At 42.0% G+C, this 21,206-nt stretch overlaps 1 protein-coding gene and 2 long non-coding RNA genes across 10 annotated transcripts in view; 1 reads left to right on the forward strand and 2 right to left on the reverse strand.

Annotated features, from left to right (window-relative positions):
• KCNJ15 (potassium inwardly rectifying channel subfamily J member 15) overlaps positions 1–8,284 on the reverse strand; it is a 36,695-nt gene extending 28,411 nt beyond the window's left edge. For 2 of the 6 annotated variants that reach the window (XM_083608797.1, XM_083608796.1), the window contains exon 1: positions 245–558. The gene's annotated coding sequence lies outside the window, so the exon portion shown is untranslated. Of the gene's footprint in view, positions 1–34; positions 222–244; positions 559–8,206 lie in introns of those variants that run through there. The other 4 variants (XM_083608801.1, XM_083608799.1, XM_083608800.1 and 1 more) reach the window with 4 other exon arrangements.
• Positions 1–21,206, reverse strand: part of LOC310760414 — a 234,572-nt gene that overhangs the window by 28,411 nt on the left and 184,955 nt on the right. The gene's annotated exons all lie outside the window — the stretch shown is intronic.
• On the forward strand, positions 11,446–18,718 carry LOC310761415. Of its 2 annotated transcripts, none has more exons than XR_014547476.1 (3): positions 11,446–11,675; positions 15,862–16,052; positions 17,911–18,718. It is a non-coding gene; the product is annotated as an uncharacterized lncRNA (long non-coding RNA). The 2 variants fall into 2 exon arrangements; XR_014547477.1 differs by having other exon boundaries at positions 15,862–16,020.

The following is a 21,206-nucleotide window of genomic DNA, read 5'->3' on the forward strand; positions in this document are numbered from 1 at the left end:
GAACTATGCATTCCTCCTTATAATTTCCTCTTACCTGTAAAAGAGCAAAGTTCAGATTCCTTTCTTGAAGTTACTCTCATGTCAAGCTGGATGGCCCTTCCTTGAAGGAGTGTGTCCCTCAGGTAATGTATCTGTGCGTGCTTTTGAAAGCCCTCCTTCCCCTCCACACTCCCACCCAACGTCCCCTCGTACTTGCTGTCAGTCAAAAACAAGTTAGAAAGAGCCTTTTCTGAGTTGGAATTACCTGAATGAGGAAGCCAGAGGGAGGGAAGGAATCTGAGAGGAGACTTTGTGATTTCAGCAGCATGTCTTAAGGAAACCTACAGCGAAGACCAGGAAACTGTATAATTCTAATGAATTCAACACCCTGTCAGGAGCTGAGCAAATACCTGATTGAAAAGAAACTGATGTACTTTCAGAGGATGTCAGTTAATCTTTGAAGAAACTTGATCAAAGTCCCTTCATGACCTTATTGCCCAAATAAACAAGTGTAAAAAGCTTTGAATAAATCTTGATATTATCCTTTTTAAAAAGAGAAAGAGAAATGGCTGAATATTCCTTCCTTTTAGGGAAATGGCAGGTTGATTGTGAGGCAAATACACAGCAGGTCTAGCTTAATGTGCAGGTCTGGTAATAACCATGGACAGAGTCGATAGCCCAGAATATCGATGGTTCCCAGCTGATTGCTGGCACCGCTGTTTCTTTTTGATCTCTTGTGTGTGGCATTTCCTTTGTTATTTACAAGACATGAGAATTAAACATTGGGAAACACTGAGTGTTAAGAAAGAGAGCTATATTTTGCCACTCTTAATGGTTCCAGGATGTCTTGGGCATTATGGTTTTTGATGTGATTTCCAGAAGTAAATCAGTAAAATGTAGAGCGAAATAGGAGACATTCGCCTTTCAGAAGACTCAGTCTGCTAGCCCTGGAATATTGTTCTCTGATATACACATTACCTTTCACTTTTTTTAAAAAAACCACTTGTTTACAAAAACAATTGCAATTGATTTGTGGCCCTAAAAAGGGTCCCCAAAGCAGCTTTAATAAAAACACAATCATAACCAATTCAAATACAATAAATCCGGGAGCAGAATAAAGAAAGCACTAACATATCCACCAATAGGAGAACAACAACAACAACAACAACAACAACAACAACAACAACAACAACTATATTCAGATTAAAAGCTAGTCTCAACAGTATGCCAAAATAGTAGGAGTATGTAAAAGCCCCAGATGAAGCACTAACCTAACGTGAACGGCCCTACTTTGGAGCTATTCAGGCTATTCAGAATACAAGGCAATTTGGATCTGAGGTGAAATAGGCTGGTCCCAAAGTTCTAGATTTGCCTCAGAGATTTGGAAGGGTATTTTAATTTTTAACTTTTTCTGATATGTTTGATACATTTCTGAACCTCCTTCAAGCACTCCCAACCTGAAGAAGCAACTCCCCCAATATCAACCATCTCGGGTCCCAAGATCAGCTGGGCTGCCGCCTGATTGGTAATGGCCTGCGGCAGGGCCTTCTTGGTGGTGGCTCTCCATCCCTGGTGGGGTGCTTCTGGCTCCCTCACTAACAGTCAGAAGAAATTCTACTGGACTTGCCCCACCCCAGCCAGCAGTCGCTGCAGCTTTTAATAAATGAATGTAGGGAAATGGTTAACACAGAGTTTGTTGCAACATATCCACTAGACATCCACTATTGCTCCTTCCAATTCCCCAATTTTTAAAAAAGTAAATAATTAAACAAAAAAGAGTCGGACATGACTAAACGACTAAACAACAACAACAACAACAACAGAAATGTATTATAGAGAATCACTGTTGCTTGTTCACTCTCCCCCTCTCTAGGAAGGTCACAAAACAAATACTAAGCCTAGACGCAAACACAAAGTTCCTCAAAGTAAGAAATGCTCCCTGTTGCTGCCCTGGCCTTCAGGGAAACAACTTTGAGCAGGCTTAGAACCAATGTATGATTCTGTTAGGCTAATGCTACTACATAGGGCTGCTTTTGAAGTAGTCCTGACTCCTCTCATATCTGCTATAGTGGCTGTGCAGGGCAGGCCTCATAACAACAAATGGAGTAAAAGCATTCCTACCAGGACTGACTATCCAGCAGCCCAGTCAGTCACATGGCTTTTCTGCTTAGAGACACATGGGAAGAACCTCTTTCCAAGCTACAAAGGCATGAGCGAAGAGCAAATGAAAAACACAATCAACCAGTGACATAGCATGGGTTGCCAGTGCCCAGGGCCACATGGAGGGGGTGGGTGAGAGGCAAACGAAGTACACATGTACATTCAACTGCCTAACAGTGTCCATGTCACCCAGGAGATTGCAAGCCCAGACATAAGAGAAGAAGAGTCATTCTGTTGTCTGGAGAGGTCACTTTCTGTTCGCATGGAGAAGCCATTTTCAGTGGAGCCCAGTGATGGAAGTGCACTGCTGTATTGAGGCAGCACTGGGTGTTGATTTTTTTATGCCCCTAACAATTTTGGGCCCAGGACAACCACCCCTGTGCCCCCCACAACCACGCTACGCCAATAAAATGAACTTTTGAGAAACAAAGCATGGTTTGTGCGATCATCTGTGGTAGTTATTTGAATGGCTAAATTTACTGCTCTGTTCTATAGTATCGGTGGACTGTGTGCAGACTTAAGCAGACACCCGGATAAAGAATTATCATGTTATCAATGCATAGATAGCCAGAGACCTTTGCTTTAAATTACCAGCGTGAACAATAAACTTTTATCTAGGGATGGTTCCTGGAGGCCCATAAAATGGCCTCTGACCCTGCTTCTGTTTTCATTAGAACATTAGCCAGGGGAGAGGGACAGGCTGGGGCTGGGCATCATTCCTTCTAGTAGCAAATGCAGGTGGTTGTGTGTCCATCAGTCTGGAAGCCAAATGAGGCAATTCCCAAATAAGGGAGCAAGTTTCAACATACCTGGAGGGCTCCCTAGATATATTGGTAAATTAAAAGAAATGAGAACTTTAAAAAAATAAAACCCCAAAGGCCTAACAAGTACCTGTGAGGGCCTAGACTTCCAAGAATGTTGATAGCAGTTGTGCCTAGAGGGTGTAAAGGAAGTTGGGCAGGCTGTATGAGGGCTCCTCCAGAAGACTGGTTTTTTCCCCCATTCTTTTTTTCCCCCAGTTATCAATGCAGAAGAACATTCTTCTTTCGCCTCCTAGTACAATTAGCAGTCAATCCAAGCTGCAATGCATTCCAAATGCAAATCTTGAGGAATTTTCCAACACAATGTGACCTTTATCATTGCAATGCCATAGGGAGTCAGGGGGAGTTAGAGAGCAAGTATGGTGCAGTTGTAAGCACGTCAGACCAGGGCTAGTCATGAAACTCGCTAGATGACCTTAAGTCAGGTCAGGCCCATCACTTACTCTATTCCACTCTTTGTTGGACCACAACTCCCATCATCCCTGACCATTGGCTAAACTGGCTGGGGATTATGGAAGTTGTAGCCCAACAACACTGGGGACTCAAAATTGAAGAGTGCTGCTTAGTCTACCTCACAGGGCTGTTCTGCGAACAAAATGGGGAAACCATGCATGCTGGTCTAAGCTCACTAGAGAAAAGGTGGAGTTAAAATGTCTGTGTAACATATGCACCTTCAAATTGCCTCTGAGTCCATCAGTTTCTCAGCAAGCCAGATCTCTTTGCTAAAAATGGAATGAGGCTTTCCAGCTAGCTGAGTATTTAACCTTTCAAACTTTTACGGCCTGTGAAAAATGGAGTTCTCAGTTAGTGATTCTGGAAGGAAATATCGCTGCATGGTGGTCTAAAGGACTGTCATCTGACTCTTCTCAGAGACTGCAAGATTCAGGGCAAGTTTTGTTGAACTATTGGACGTGTAAATACTTGGACGATAGTGTCAAGAATCAAGAAAATCACTGAGACTACCAAAAGTTAAAGTTACACTAACACAGGGACAGGGAACTTCTATCCTCCAAGCCTTTTCATCTGGTCCTCAGGGCACTAGCCAGGTCTCACCCCTAACCTACCCTGCTCCACACCCTCTGTGGGTGGCTTTTGCCCAGCTACAATATGTCATTAAACTGTTATAATACCCCTTGGTCCCTGGATGGTGGATAGAGAAATGGGTGTGTAGAACCCACTGGTTTTTTGTGTGGCTGGAATGTGGACTACAATATAAAGGTAAGAGTCGCATCCATTGATTCACTCATTTTTGCCTATGACATGCACATATTTTTTCTGGTCTCCACCAACCACCGGTATAATAATAATAATAATAATAATAATATCTTTATTGTCATTGCCCCCTCTCAGGGACAACGAAATTACTTGACTGCTCCATAAAAACACTAATTAAAACAATACAGTGTAATACAGCAAGGAAGATTAGATGACTTTCAAAGTCCAGGCTTCCCATTCAGGGCCGAGATCGCTCTGGAGAAGAAGCTGTTCTTAAGACGGCTCGTTCTTGTCTTCATCATCCTGTATCTCCGTCCCGATGGCAGGAGCTCGAAGAGACAGTGACCAGGATGCGATGGATCTTTTACTATGTCCAGTGCCTTCCTATGGCACCTTGTGGCATAAATCTGCTCTAAGGTGGAAAGTGGGCAGCCAACAATTCTCTCTGCTGCCTTAACAACTCTGCACAACCCCATCCTGTCCTGGGTAGTACAGCTTCCGTACCACACACATAAGCCATAAGTGAGCACGCTCTCAATGGCACAGTGATAGAAGGCAAGCAGCAGTTTCTGCGGAAGATGGTTTTTCCTTAGAATTCTCAAAAAGTACAGTCTCTGCTGCGCCTTCTTCACAAGCCCCCTTGTGTTGACACTCCAGGACAGATCCTCTTGTAATTCAATGCCCAAAAATCTGAACGTTGTTACCCTCTCCACACAGACCCCATCAATCAAAAGTGGCTGGATATTGCTCTTCTGTCTCCTGAAGTCCACCACAAGCTCCTTTGTCTTCCTTGTATTTATGAGCAAGTTGTTAGCTCTGCACCACTCTGTCAGCCGCTCCACCTCATCTCTATAGTCCGTTTCACCCTCCCTTTCAGGGATGAGCCCAATCACGGTTGTGTCATCTGCAAATTTGACAACCCTATTACTAGGGTAAGCAGCGACACAATCGTGTGTCGCTGCTTACCCTATGTGCAAATGTAACCCTCATGTGCAAATGTCCCCCATGTGCAAATGTAACCCTCAGAACCCCCATGTGCAAATGTAACCCTCAGAACTTCACCCTAACATTAAGGAAAAATTGCTTTGTAAGTGGCACAGTAATCCCAAATGACTGGTAGGCACATGTCTTCTGATTGCCACTTGCAAAAAGGATGTGGGGGTATCTGTTGTCTTTGCTCAAGCAAATGTTGCCCCCATGTGCAAATGTAACCCTCAGAACTTCACCCTAACATTAAGGAAAAATTGCTTTGTAAGTGGCACAGTAACCCCAAATGACTGGTAGGCACATGTCTTCTGATTGCCACTTGCAAAAAGGATGTGGGGGTATCTGTTGTCTTTGCTCAAGCTGGTGCAGGCTTCCTGGAGTGCTGTTCCTGGGGTATTAAAGCTGTTGCTATGAGAAGACCCAACATTTTCCCAGCTCCTTTCCAACCCCATCCTCAGTCGAAACCACAGGCTTGATGAACTTGCATAGTGATGACTCTCCCTTGCTACATACTTGCTACCTTCTTTAAAATCTATGGGAAAATGCTGGCCAGGGGGGATAAACCTATGTGGGTGTGGGTGCGTAAATACTTCAAACCATTATGACAAGTATGAGGAAATGGCAATGAATTATAATCTCGTCCAGATTTTATATGCAGTATCTGAAGAAATCTGTAATGGTAGAAAGAAGTATGAAAAAGTTAACGTGATCAGATTGTGATCAAGGGGATGAAAGGGACATCCTTTTAATCAAGGTGAGACAGAATTACCTCTAGAATTTTAGGTACCAAGTGTATCCAGGGCAGTGAGCTGCTCAATTGTTTCCATCATAGCCCCTTGTTTTCACATGTTCCAAAACACAGGAAAATGTTGACCTTTCCAGTTACATATTTTATGTGTTTAAAGCTTAAAGTTAAGGGTACAACATGTCTCTTCAAACCCTTTTCATGGACACAGGCTTTTGATTCAGGTTATTTTTACACTTACTTTCTCACCCATCCTTCACAGAATGTGAGGACTAAATATAAGGGGAAGTGAGCTCTCCACCACCATACACCCACAACCACACACACATAATATAAAGGCCCACAAATATGGAAATCGTGATTTTCAAAGGTTGTAGGATGTGAAAAGGTTTGTCTTTAAAAATTACATATTTCCATTGATTATCAAGTATTCATTAATCGCCATCATTATTACACAGATACTGGCAAATTACCTGTCAGTATGATGGACTGAATGTTCCTTCACACACAAAAGGGTCTGGCTTTGATTTATTTCTCTAGAAGAAAGTGGAGAGGTTGATGTAGCTGCTGAAAGACCACAATTGTGGTCTGAAAGAAATTTCTTCCTGCCCAACTTCAAGAGTTTTACAACCTTCTCTCTGGAGGTCACAGGAACAACTGACTTGGATGGAGGTGGGGAGTAGAGATAATGGATAAGGACTATGATGAAGACCTGAAGAGGAACATTGAGTCCTAACGCCTTGCAACTTTCATTGTGCTAAACCTAAGTGGTGTGTCTACAGATGCTGTAGGAGATGAAGCACACCACTGTGGAAGTCTAGCATAATCAAAGGACACAACAGCAGAATGGAATTCATATACGATGAGTAAAATGGCTCTCCTTAGGATGGGTGGCAAATGTGTGTGTCTCTATGCCATGCGTCACAACAGAGACCCACTGCAGCCTTCCTGTTGACCATCCAATGTCAGGAGTGAAAGGCAGATTTTCTCCTCACTACTTACTCTGACATTACTGCTTCCATATAACACCTTTGATTATCAACTACTATGGCAACAAATCAACAAAACTTGGACAACTCTTTCATTATACTAAAGGGCCATTCTTCCAACAAAAGAGAATATTCAAAGCTTAAAACAAAAACAAAAAAACTTGCTATCTAGTTAACAAAAGACTATCTTCTTAACAAATGAAACTGAATATTGGATGTAACTTCTTACATAAGGTCTCAATGTAACTGTAAAGCCTACCTTCACATATGAAATGGTACAAAGGGATAAGGAATTTGAGCTACATGTTGAACAGTAAAATATGGATCCACACTATGAGCTCTTTCTGCGCTAAACCTTTAAAGCAGCATCATACCACTATTTAGTCATGATTTCCTCCAAAGAAGTCGGGGGACTATAGTTTTTTAAAGGTGCTGGAAGTTGTTAGGAGACCCCTATTCCCCTCACAGAGCTACAACTGCAGAGCAGTTTCATTCCTTTTCCCCAGGGCACTCTAGGAATTGTAACAGAGTGAGTGCAGATGGGCCTTAGACAAGACATCAAATAGAAGACTTCTTCAAATAGACAATTATTCTCTAAATAGACCTTCAAACAGAGGTTTGTCTTCTGTTCACTGAAACACAGGCAATATAGATTATGTTATCTTGGCCAACCATCTCAGAGAATCCAAAAATATTGACATACTATCAACAGACATTGACCCGCAGAACACCTACAAAGCCAATGGTAGGATGGGGCTGGAGATCCTTCAAAGAAGTGCAACTCTGCAAAGTTACAAGAAGAAAGAACAAAAATGGACTGAAGGGGAACTTAATAAGCATAAGTAACCTCAACAACTCATCACAATAGCCGGTCAAATCCATATACCATGAAAAATATTGTGGGTTTTGTTTTCTGAGTATATTCAATTTTACCCCTTGATCCGTTTTATAATGTGATGTTTTAATGCTAAAACATACAAAATATATAACTTTTCTATAAATTGTCAATAAAAAAGAAAGAAAAATGGGTAATGGAACAAGCGATCAAAATAGCAATGACAGCAAAAATGTTTCAAAAATAAGTTCTGATGTGATGAGAGCACTGAGAGTGCAAAATGTGTATTTGGGGCTTTATAAAGCTCTAGGCAAGTAACTCGGCAGGAAACATCAGCACAGTGGGAGGGCACAGCTCTTGCTGAGTTAATCAATTATAAAGCAGCAGACATTAAAATGTACAGAGCATGGATCCCACAACTGTTGTGGAACAATAGCGAAGCCCCCATTCTACCCTGCCAAAAAACTGTACATACCTCTAATATGCAAGAAATCTCTCACATTTCCCACAGATAACAGCAAAACTTTCCAGAGGAACATGGCTATTAATCTATGACAAAAATACTGGTAACACCAAAAGTCCCATTTTCTGAAGAGAAGATTGCAGCGAAGATGTCTGATTCTGTTTGCAACAATGATTAGACAAGAAACAGAAACGTGTGCCAATATTTTAATGCGCAACTTGAGAATAATTGTTAGACCCGTATCTTAACTCTTGCTTGTTGTTGTGAACATAGTTCTTGGTGGAAAATGCAGTGAAAATCATGGCATTATCTCCCAGCAGCTCTCACAATATTGTAGGCTTGGTTCCCCCCGCCCTGGTGCAGTCATAGGCCAGCTGGAAGCAGACTGAGATGTGGGACTGATAAAGAAACTCTTCATCGTCTTAGGTTCCAGCATTACTGAACACCCCCGAGTACATACTTTATCAGGGTGTTCAATGGCAATAAAAGAAAGAATGTTAAAGACCCACAGATTGTCTTAAGGAAATTTGCAGGAGGAAATGTCAGGGTTCCAATGGGCTCATAGTCCAAGCAGCATATATGGTGTCAATGTTTCATGGTCAAGATTCAACACAAGCAAACTGAAGCAGCCCTACTATACACATTCTTACTGGCAAATTAGTTTTTGCTCAGCGGATATGGGAGAACGTGTTTATGAAGGTGTAAGGTGAGTGAGAGAATAAAAAGAGCATCGTGCTCATTGTTCAAATCATGGATGTCATGGCTGAACCTCAAAATCCTTCTGTTCATCTTTTCACTCAGAAGAGGTACAAGTCCATTTCAAAACAGGTCGTCCCATGCTGTTGTTTCTCTTTGACCATCATCGCAGCACATTCTGACCACTAGCAGTGAGTCTGAAGCAGGAATAGGGAATCTGTGACTGACCAGATATTATTGGACTCCAACTCCCATCAGCCCCAGCCAGCATGGCCTATGGTCAGGTTGATGAGAGCTGTAGTCCAGCAACATCAGGAGGGCCACAGGTTCCTGATCTCTGTTCTAAAGGACCCACAAGAAACAGAAACTGAATTTCCAGGTATCCATAGTGTCTTCAACTGTGGTCAGTTTATTTCTCGTAAAAAAATGCCTGTTCTCAAGAATTCGTGAATCAACTAATGTCCAAGTCAATGGTGGTGTTGGGACAATGTGGCTGCCACATGGATTGTGTTTGGAATTGCTGAAACAGATAAATGTATGTCTGCACATGCTATTGCCAAAGTCATATGAAAGGGCAACAAATGGGGTGATCTGAAGACAATCCTGGCTGCTGCTACATTATCTTTGTACTGGATGGAGACTGAATAGCAACAAAGCTTTAGAGAGCACTCCCTGTGTCAACTCCATAGACAAGATGCCACTCATGATTATTGGTCCAGATTATTATTATTTTATTTGTCCAATAAAATTTTAATTGCATAATATTTCAAGAAGCTTGTGTATATGTTTGTTCAATCCCGCAGTGTGGCAAATCCATGTTTACCTAATAGACTGCAGTGATTTAATAAAAACTCCCGCAAACTATCCGGTAAATAATATATTTTTTTGTTATTATCAACACAGGTGCCAAAAATAATGAACTTCATTTATCCGTTTTGGCCAGATTGTTAGGAAACAATTATGTGGGGCTTTTAAAAAAATACATTAAAATTTGGATCATATTCAATGGTATCAAGACTCATCTCCATTACAGAGGGCAGGGGAGAACCAGTTGTGAAGTTACATCCAAAAGGCTGTTTTTAATTAACCAGCACTTCACCTTTGAATACCCTTGCTGTGTCAAGATATTACTGCAAATATTGTTTCTGAGATCAGTTACTTATCTCAAACTGCAGCAAAGACTGACAACAAGGTGCTGGATTTTAATGCTAGAGAAAGTTCCTGTTGTCTTGGTACTGTGCTTCTCCTTCCAAAGTCCTCACAAATACTTTTCATGCTGAATTTCTGCTGCTTTGGACCAAGTTGAATTTTGCAATTTGTATTTTCCCTTGAAAATGGCAGTTGCAGCAGCAAGTCATTAAAAATGAAAAACACCATTTTGAAACCCCTTTGCTCAGCATTTTGCCTATTGAATCCATATCTTAATGATAGACGCTTCAAGAGAAAAGATTGATAGACATGTCTGAGCAGATGTTTGATGATGTGTTAAGCCCTTTGGGAGGGGGGTGTCTAGTAAAACAAATAAGAGAAAATGGAGCATTATACTGATGTGGATACAATCAGTTTCTGCACAAGTGTAAGAATTCTGATACGTTGGATAAAATACGGCTTGTGAGCATGTTTATAAACTCCAATCTCGAGCCTTATTTCAGTTTCTTTTAAATGGAATCTCAGGCTTTACTGTACTTTACAATACTTTATCATACATTACAATGGCTACTAATCATGATGACTACAATGTACCTTCACTGCTGGAAGCAGTTTGCTTCTGAATACTAGTTGCTGGAAATTGCAGGAGAGGAGACTGCTCTTGTGTTCAGGGCCTACTTGGGAGTTTCTGATTGGCCACCATGAGAACATGATGCTGGACTAGATGGGCCATTGGTCTGATCCAGTATGCTTTTCATATGTTCCTAAGTACTTAAAATAGTCTATAAAGATTTATCCCCCCCTTGAAAGTGAATGTGCTAGACCAGAGATGGTGGTACTTTTACATGCAAAGTTTTGGAAGGAACTATTGGGAAGCAAAACACTGAAGCCTCCAAGTGACACAATCTGCTCTTCATATTTACAGGACAACTCAACTCAAAATAAGTGTGCTTCAAAAATATTTTTAAATGAATAGGAAGTTTGCTTAAAAGAAGCTTTTCATTACTGATTAGGAGTGGGTTTTTTGTGTTTAATCCTGCTCCCAGATAAGTCAAATTTAATTCTGTAAAGCTTCATTTAATTCCTAGGAAGTGTCGATATTGGGGCTTAAAAAGTGCAGTGCTTAACCAATAGTAAGTTAATTATTACCTAATTTGTGCTAATTATGAAAGATAAAGCCTCTGGATGGACAAGTACTTTATCTTGCTTTCAAGACTGGTTGCATAAACTCCAACCTTCAGATGGCTTTTAAAACTTTATAGCTACTATTTTGGCTGATAGCCACTTCCAACATTTTGCATTTCCTAGTCAGAAACCTTCAAGCATGAGGCGGGGGGGGGGAGCATGCCGAGTGCATGCAAACTGCCGCAAGTGACCATCACTGCCACACCTGCTTAGTTGCATGGACATGTATTGAGAGAAGCTAAGTATGATTGAGTCTTTCCCATGTATAGGGCCAGCCCACTGAGGTGAACAGGAATCCCGCATGGGTGCCCCACCACCACTGGAGAAGTGAGGAGAAGCAGCAATGGCAGCTTCAGAAGAGATCCCATGGAAGCAGTGCCTCTGCAGCGGCAGGAGATGGCACCGTGGCCCATCCCTGCCCACATATTTGGACCAATGCTCTAAAACAGAAGTAGGTACTAGCATCATTTGACATTTTATATAAGCACTGCATTGTATGTTTTTTGCCCTCAGGGAATCATAGAATCAGAGCATTGTAGAATTGGGAGGGATAGTCCAATAAGCAGTTGTCCCATACGGGGATCAAACCTGCAAACTTGGCATTATCAGCACCCTGTTCTAACCAACTAAGCTATCCAGGCGTGCTATATAAAGTGCTATTTGTGTAAGAAACTAAACAGTAAACAACTAGGGGAGTTGTTAGGAGGTGGCCCAGGGGGCATGAGACATGGGTTGTTTGCACTGGGCCTTAGGTCCCCTGTCCTTTCTCTCCCTTTTTAGACCATTTAAACTTTATTTTGCTGGCTGGGGATGGTGGGAATTGTAGTCCAAAACATCTGTAAGGCACAAGGTGGACAAAGGCTGTTACAGGAGCAAGAACCTTGTACAACTTGGGCCCCATGTCCCAAGGAAGCCTGACCTGCAGAATTTTTTGTTGTGGGGTTGGTGTCTTCACTTTCCCCCTCTTTCTTTCTTTCTTTGCAAAATCTGCTTCTTCTTCTTCTTTTTAAAGGAAGCCTTGGTACATTGAAACTATGCACATGTGAAGTGTGCAATGATTAAAAATTAGGAACATAAGAAGGTGTCTTATACAGAGTCTATCTAGCTCAGTACTGTCTACACAGACTGGCAGCAGCTCTCCAGAGCTTCAGGCAAGCTTCTCTCTCATCTCTACCTGGAGGCGCCACAGATTGAACCTGGGACCTTCTGCATGTAAGGCAAATGCTCCTAGTACTGAGCTACAGCCTTTCCCCACTGTGTCACTAATCTATTGCAATTCACATCACAAACCCGCCCCAGGTCCTTGGGCTAAGAGGAAGATTCCATTTCTCTCCTTGTACCCTGCCAATTTTGGTTGTTCTGGTATAACAATGGTTTGTCCTACAGTACTGCAGATCAGGATGCATGGGAAAAGATGGTTCTAGTCATCACTTTTCACAGTAGAATTAGTTGCTCTGCCACAAGATGAATGGGCAGAGTTCTTTGGCTGCAGTCTTATGCTCACATAGACACTGAACACAGTGGAATGTAGTGCTGAATAAATGTACATAGACTCAGACTGCGTGTTTCACCTTTGTTTGAGAAAACACTGGCACCCTTCACATGCTTTAAGGGGCTGTACGCAATTACTGTGGAGCAGGACGTCAATGCTGTGCTTGCCCCAGCATCACCCTTGTCACCGGATTGAACTCTGTGATGTACACCTATGTGTACTCACTTGCTCATTCATAGGCACCTCTTTGAAGGCATCCATGCTCGGTGCATGGACATGGAGGGGGCAGGACCAGGTGTGCACGAGATGCTGAGGGTGGGTCCCGTGACATGGCTCCACCCCCCAGTAATCATTCCCATGCATATAGTGTGTGAACAGGGAAATCATTTCAACTATGTTTTTGCTCTGGGTCCTCCCCTTCCTATTTCTCCTAGATTTCTGATGCTAATTTGTTTTGGTTCTGAAGGTCAACTGTCTTTCCTAAGAAGGATAGCAGATAATATTTCTTTCTTGGTGCCATGCCAAGAGGCATTTTTATGAGCATGTTGTTGTTTAGTTGTTTAGTCGTGTCCGACTCTTCGTGGCCCCATGGACCAGAGCATGCCAGGCTCTGTCTTCCACTGCCTCCTACAGCTTAGTCAAACTCATGTTAGTAGCTTCGAGAACACTGTCCAACCATCTCGTCCTCTGTTGTCCCCTTCTCCTTGTGCCCTCAATCTTTCCCAACATCAGGGTCTTTTCCAGGGAGTCTTCTCTTCTCATGAGGTGGCCAAAGTACTGGAGCCTCAGCTTCAGGATCTGTCCTTCCAGTGAGCACTCAGGGCTGATTTCCTTCAGAATGGATAGGTTTGATCTTCTTGCAGTCCTTGGGACTCTCAAGAGTCTCCTCCAGCACCTTAATTCAAAAGCATCCATTCTTCGGCGATCAGCCTTCTTTATGGTCCAGCTCTCACTTCCATACATCACTACTGGGAAAACCATAGCTTTAACTATACGGACCTTTGTCGGCAAGATGATGTCTCTGCTTTTTGAGGTGCTGTCTAGGTTTGTCATCACTTTTCTCCCAAGAAGCAGGTGTCTTTTAATTTCATGACTGCTGTCACCATCTGAGCATCGCTGCAGGTAATAAACAAGAATTAGTTATGCTTAATCCTAACTAGTGCTTTTGCACTGCGCTCACCACCAAATTGCAGCTGTTTTGCTGGAGATTTATAGGGCATATGAATGGACACAAAAATGATGAATACCACTAAACACAGAAGACTGTAACTCAAGCCAGGAGCTTGTTTTCTCTAGGTAATGACCTATAACAGATCGATACATTCCTGGCACTATATAAACACTCTATCTTGTGCATTTCAGAATCCTCAAGATTTATTCTAATCTAGTATATTTTCATGTCTACCTTAAATTGCTTCTTAAGCCCTGGATGAATTAAAACTCAAATGTTCACTTATGCTCAGTATCCTTTGCACTGATGCATCCTGCTACAGTGGTACCTCAAGTTACAAACGCCTCAGGTTACAAACGCTTCAGGTTACAAACTTTCCTAACCTGGAAGAGTTACCTCAAGTTGAGAACTTTGCCCCAGGATGAGAATGGAAATCGTGTGCTGGTGGCGCAGCGGCAGCAAGAGGCCCCATTAGCGAAAGCACGCCTCTAGTTAAGAACAGTTTCAGGTTAAGAACGGACCTCCGGAAGGAATTAAGTTCGTAACTAGAGGTACCACTGTATTTTGACTCACTCATGTGTTGGATTCGCTTCCCTTGCCATCATTGTTTAAAAGTTCCTTTATTTTCCATCAATTCCAGTCTACAAATAAGGATTACAACAGAGCCAATGCAGTGTAATGCCTAGAGCAAGGTCAGTATCTGGAGGAAAAGTAACCACATTTGCTACTCCTAGAATAGTGTAAGGTTAGGAGCAGGGGAAGCCAGATTCAAATGCCCCACTCTGCCATGGGGCACTCATGCCACTCTCTCTCCTAACCTACCTCACAGGGTTGTTGTGAGAATGAGATGTGGAGAAGAACCTTGGACGCTGCCCTGAGATCCTTGGTGAATTTGTTTTTAATACTGTTTTTAATGCTGTAACCTACCCTGATACCCTAGGCTGAAGGGAAGATAATAAATAAATATAAATTTTAAAAGAGAAAGTGGGTACGAATATAATTAATAGCAGCAACTCATCCCATTTCTTAGGTGCAGAACTCATGATCTTCAGGCAATTTCATTTAAAGCCTCTGTACTAGCAGGTCTGAAACATGTTTCTACGTGCTGCTTCTTAGAGTTGAGAGGAGTAATACCATTATTTAGCATTTACACGGAACTTTAGAGCCCATATGAAATTACTTTATAGTGAGTCAGAACATTTGTCCACATAGGCTGCTCTTATCTTGCAGACCTTTTCCAAGTCTTAACTGGAGATGCCAGGGACCGAACTTGAGATCTCATATATTTAAGACATGCACTCTAGCATTGGCCTGTGGACTTTCTCTGTTGCTCTTACAGCAAAGTGTGCCAGTATTGCTGTTAGCTATGTGATGGGTGTGACGTGGGTGAGGCTGAGAAGTGAGGCACTGGAGGCCACCAGCATCTCAAAGGCGGCTTCTTCTCATAAAGAGCAGCAAAGTGGATATAATGGCAAGGTTAATCCAATATTTATTTGTGCAAATAAACAGGATTCATCTAGTTTTTTTTTATTTCTGCAGACAAACACATGTTTAGGACTTAATGTAGTTTTCACTTTCAAACAAACTTCATATTCCATAAAACATGTAAGGAAGCTGCAACTGTCCAGCTCAGTTCTAAGGTAACACTTAGTGCTAAGCAAAATGCCCAGTTCTGCTTTCTTATAGAAATGACACTGGACTGACTATGCCTGCTATATTCATTCCACAGACCAACCAGCTTCCCCCCTTCTTTGTTCTGAGATCACAGGTTTATGTAATTTATGAAATCTAAGACTGAGCAATGCACTTGTCCAAGGGAGAGGATGTAAAATCCCATCCCACTGTGGATAGTGCCTGCTGTTCCATTGATTTTCATAAGGGTTGTTTATTCATAAGCTCTGTGTTTAAAGAAGACTGTGGTGCATGAATGAATGAATGAATGTCACTGGATGTTCCTGTCTTGAATATTCACAGGGAAGTTTATGGAAAGCAATACTTTTGATCACATCACACCACCTTTTGATGATCCCATGATGGGCACGTGTTGAAGAATTCAGAGAAATGTGAAGCCCCCTACAATTTCAGCATGGAAAGCTCACTTAATCAAAGTGTTCACCATCGAAATGGATCAAGGTCGCTAACCTTCCCTACAGCTAAAAAGCAAAGTAGGAATAGTTGTGTCTTTGTGTGGAGAGGACTTCATCTGTTTTTCCTTTCTGTACCGTTGCCATCTCTTTTCAGGACGATCCTACAGCAACTTTGGAAATGTTTATGGAAATTTCCTTCAGCTCTACAGTTTACCATTTAACACTTCACAATTTCTTCACATACTCTTTTTATACAATATGATTCTATGATAACAATTCCCTCCTTCCCATCACCCATTTTTGGTCCTCTGCTTTACCTCGTTTATAGAAGTGGCTTTATTTCTGCCATTCTGTCATTTAGTTGAGTGACAATTTTTTCCGGAAACAAATAGCAATAGTGAGTTGAAAAAGCAGAAGGTTGTCCTGGCTCCCACCCAGACTATGACAACAGAGGCTTTTACTTGAGAGTAAGGAAGCTATCTTAATCGAGGCAGTGAAGAGATACAGGCTCAATAACAGATAAGAGTCACAACTGCTGCTATGCTCAGGCTGGATTCCAGGAAAGGTGAAGCTAGCCAGTCAAGAAGAAGCAACTCAAGTCCAAGAAGTCCAAGGTCAGGGCAAGGAGCTCAGAGCTGCACAGAAGCATCTGAGTTGTCCCAATGGATGGGCACACCAAGTTTCTCCATCTACTCATCACCAGAGCGCCACCTGCTTTTGACAGCCCCAGGTACCTCCAAGTGGACCCAATCCAACCAGGGGCAATTCAGGGCTGCCTCAACTCAATCCAGCTGAATCCCATGTCAACATGAATCAGCCCAATTCAGTTTGCGGTCTGGAATCTGTTTAGCAATCCTATAAACCAATAATGAAGCCATAACACTGCCAAATGAGACTACAAGAAGCATGGTCAAACATTAAGGGACAACAGTGGAGGAAATTTCTCCCACATAGACATCTCTCAGCCCAAGAACAAGAGAGAGGTAGAAGCAGGATGAACTCTAGATTCCCTTACACTTAGTTCTGTTTGGAGATTACTAGACTGTAAGTGGACAGAACATTCCCATCAGCTTCCACAGGATGCAAAGCTTACAGTGGCTTCAATAAAGGACCTGCATCCTTCTGTTTAAGAGTACATTAGACACTTGAGGATACATATTACAATGTTACAATAATTATCCCAAGTCAATTATTGTCATTTTTAACCATAGCAATTTGTCAATCCAGCTAGAAAAAATATTCTGATGTTTTAGTTACACTCTTATCAGTACTCCAGAGAAAGTTAAATGTTAATTTCCTTTTACTGCTGTTTTCTCTCCCATAAAGCCAACAAAGTCTCATGATTACATTATTTGAGTAGAAAGCAAAGCAGGTGCTGATAGGAGTAAGGAATGGCATTTCTTCAAACCATAAATCTCTTAGCAATTGTTCACTACAGGCTTGGATGTTAGTTAATTTTCTTAAACTCTGTAGTAAATGAACTTTGTTCCCCTGCAAGGCTGAACTTTTTCTATAGCTTAGCTACTCAGCAGAACTACTGGGAAGTAGCCCATTACCACAGATGGAAAAGTGAGGTAGAGGGATAATATTATAGAATCATGCATGGGTATGTGCTTCTACTCTGGATATCACAAGGTCATTAATTCTTCTGATATGGAATTAGTTATATTTTTGGCCTCAGGTGTTAAGGGAGGAAACAGGTGATGATGACACCACCACCATTCATACATGGTGAAGTATAAAACAGATAGTGGGGGGTCAGTGTGATTGTGAGGCAGACAAATACAAACCTGTGCTGTCTAAATGTATTGTAAATATGAAAGAATCATACCTGCAGATCCCATATGAGGAGCTCCCTCAGCTTCCATATGCCCTACAGCACTGGCTCTGAGCAATTACATAATGCAAAATGAATGTGTCTCTTTTCATCTCTTAGATGCAGGAGAACTCCATGGGATGACTGGTACTGAAGTGGAAAATCTCTCTACAGAGCTGGAGGGGCAATTTGAAGAGCTCTTTGATCTGTGAATATACTTACAAGGGTCAGAAAAGGGTTGCAGAAAGGAACTGACTGGCCCTGATTTGACACATTCCACAGTCACGGGCCATCAGAAGAGCATGGGGAGAAGAGCATGAGTTCTGTTAGGCATGAAGAACTGAGCACCAGCAGAACTTCAGTCCTTTCTCTGTTGGGACTTGTAGTAGCAGGAAAGGACTGAATTAAATTGGTTAAGATAGATTTTGACTGCCATGGACTGGTTGAATGCAGAGGAATCATGGGAAGAACCAGCTGGAGAACCACCAAGGGAAGACTGCTCAGAACCTGGGGAGTGGTGGTGGGATGACAATGAGCAGTCATAGGGAGATGACTGGAAAGAGGTGTCAGAAGCTGAAAAGGTAACAGAGCTTAGTGAGCTGGGACAATCTGTGGCAGGAAGAAGTCAAGAATCAGAGGCAGAAACTGTTGAGTATGAGGAGAGAGGCCAAGAAGCAGAGATGAGTCAGGCTGGTGAAGAGTCACGGGTGTCTCCCTTCCTTCTGTGACAAGCTCCCCTCCCCCATCTCCCAGAACCAGGAGAGGCATGAAAAGCATAGAGAAGAGATTGCTTGGGGAAAACTCTGGAGAGGAGGAGACATAGACAGCTGTGGGGAGGTGGAGACCTTTGGACTCGGCAACTGATTTCATGGAGTAAGACCACTGGGAATGAGCTGCTGTGCTCATTAGGGCTGGCACTCAGCCAAGTCTGTGGAGATTGTGTTTTTGCTAATAAATAGATAACTTTGAACTGTGTGGTTGCTGACCGGCACCATCTGTGACATTGGCCTTGGTCAAAAAACCAAAATCGCCACAGCTGGACATTGCATTCATTTTGTTTATTTGCTATAAACATCAAGCCTGATTCCATTATAGTGCAATACTGGGGCAAGTGGGTCACTCCAGGAGGGCATGATGAGATGCAGTGAAATTATACATTTTATTTACATATAATTAACAAGTGTTTTCATAACATTTATTTAATAATAATCAATAAGCATTTAACATCTAGAATTATCAAAGCAAGGAACCTACATTCTGCTCTATTTAGTTTTAAGAACGATGAGAATCTCCAGATCCGTCTTTCTCAACCTTGTGTCCCCAGATGCTGTTGGACTACAACTCCCATCATCCCTAGCCAGTAGGGCCAGTGGTCAGGCATGATTGGAATTGTAGTGCAACAACATCTGGTGGCACAAGGTTGAAAAAGGTTGCTCAAGAATCTAACAACATTCAGTAACCAGAAAGTCCAGATGCACATGCTATCCACATTGGGTGTGTTGCATGACTTTGGTTCTGTATGCTAATTTCAAGCAATATTAGCAAACTATATTTTAGTACCGTGGTTTGCCTCAGTACCCGAGTCTTTCAGATAAAGGTTTCATCTGCTAGCATGGGTAGATCTACCCATTTTGCTGGTGAAGGAATAGTTAAATCTTCTATTTGTCCTTGGGAACACCCAGTATGTTTCATTTTAATCTCAGCTCCAACTTGCCTATTAATTATTAGCACTAATTTCAGAGTAGCACCTAGAGGATTTAACGAAGATTAGTGCCCCGTTGCCCTTGAGATGGTGTAAAAGCCATAGACAAGGGGAGGGCACAATCTTGCCTCAGTGGGCTTCTCCCAACTCACTTATCAACAAAATGGAGAATATATGAAGATTTGCTTGAAGATTTTTTTAACTGCCCAACTAAACAACACAAGGATTACATGACTGCTTTTATCTATTTGCTCAAAAGAAAGAAAGGACGTCTTGCTGTTTCTCTTGCCTCACATGAACTCCAAAAGATGCACCAAAACCAGGATCAGGTAATAGTTGCTACACAAGAAGCTGCCTTATAATGGAGTCGGGCCATGGGTCTGAAGCAGTGTTGAAGCAGAGCCAGGATGGTTTCTGCAAGGGCAGGTCTTCACAAAGCATATAAAATAGTGGTAATCTGGTTAGTATAGTGTACTTTGATTTTCAAAAGGCTTTCAACAAGAAAGCTCATGCATTCCTAGTGGGCATGTGACAAGTTTACTAGGTTCTGGCAAAACATTTTTGATGTTTGATATTATTGGTCAATCACTGAACCCAAATCCTTCTCTGGCCTTCCTGTCACTAGATGCTGATCTAGACCCTCCCCTTACACATAAGGACCTAACTGCCCTACAATTTACGGTGGCTCATTTAGACATCGCCTCCCAATGGAAAGACTCCCAAAGGTCCATCTCCAACGGAATGCCAAGGGAAAGTTTGGGACCTCTTTCTGAGCTCTTTCTGAGCATCTATTGAAAAACAGAAGGATGCACACTTCTTCAGATACCATCTGAAAACCCAGGGAGGAAGGCTGGGTTTTCAATTTGAAATCTAAAAAATGCATTATAGTCGTTCAGTCAGGATGCAATCTGCAAAAGACCACCTTCTCCAAGTATGTTTTCTGTCACTAAGACCCCATCACCACACAGACATACCACAACAACCATGATGTCCTTCATTATCAAGTAGTTTTGTAAAAAGCCCCCCTTGTAGTTAATAGTGCAAATTAACATGCCCTGGGAAAAGATCGAAAATGTGTGTCATCCCACCCTGCCCAATGCAATCATTTGCCATCAGGAGAATTGTGACCCCATAGTAAACCTGCCACTTCAAAAATCATTGTGTCTAGCTCAGCAAAAATCCAACCCACTGAAATAAGCTCAGCAAATCTCCCTTATTTCATTTAATCAAAGACAGGCTCTTGTGCTGTTACAAGCCCATTGGCATTTTTAGCATATCAGTATACAGAAAAGCTGTAGGTTAAGAATCTGCAAGGTTGCAGTTTGCTAAAATTATACAAAGTGCCAAGACAGATTTTAAAATTGCCAGCAAACCCACTTTTAATGGCTGCTCTTCATCTTGTCAGCGTAAGATGGAATATATATATAATCAGTGAAAGAAACATACAGGCTTCCTACACTTCTCTGTAGAATCATTCAGTCAAATATAGCTCTCTAATAGAGGGGAACAAACAAGGAAAATGCAACGTTAAAAACAAACAAACAGGGAAGCCATTAATCAGATTTCTACCAACCTTTTATCAAATCTATTAAACATTCTGAAATGGTTACAGAAATGGAAGAATATTGATTCAGTCCAATTTTCTTCTGAAAAGGGACTCTGGAGTTGCTTTTCAGACCATTCCTCTAGATATTTCTGGGCACTTCCAGGTGGC

This window comes from Podarcis filfolensis (genome assembly GCF_964270895.1).
Source record: "Podarcis filfolensis genome assembly, chromosome: 4".
NCBI classification, from domain to species: Eukaryota; Metazoa; Chordata; class Lepidosauria; order Squamata; family Lacertidae; genus Podarcis; species Podarcis filfolensis.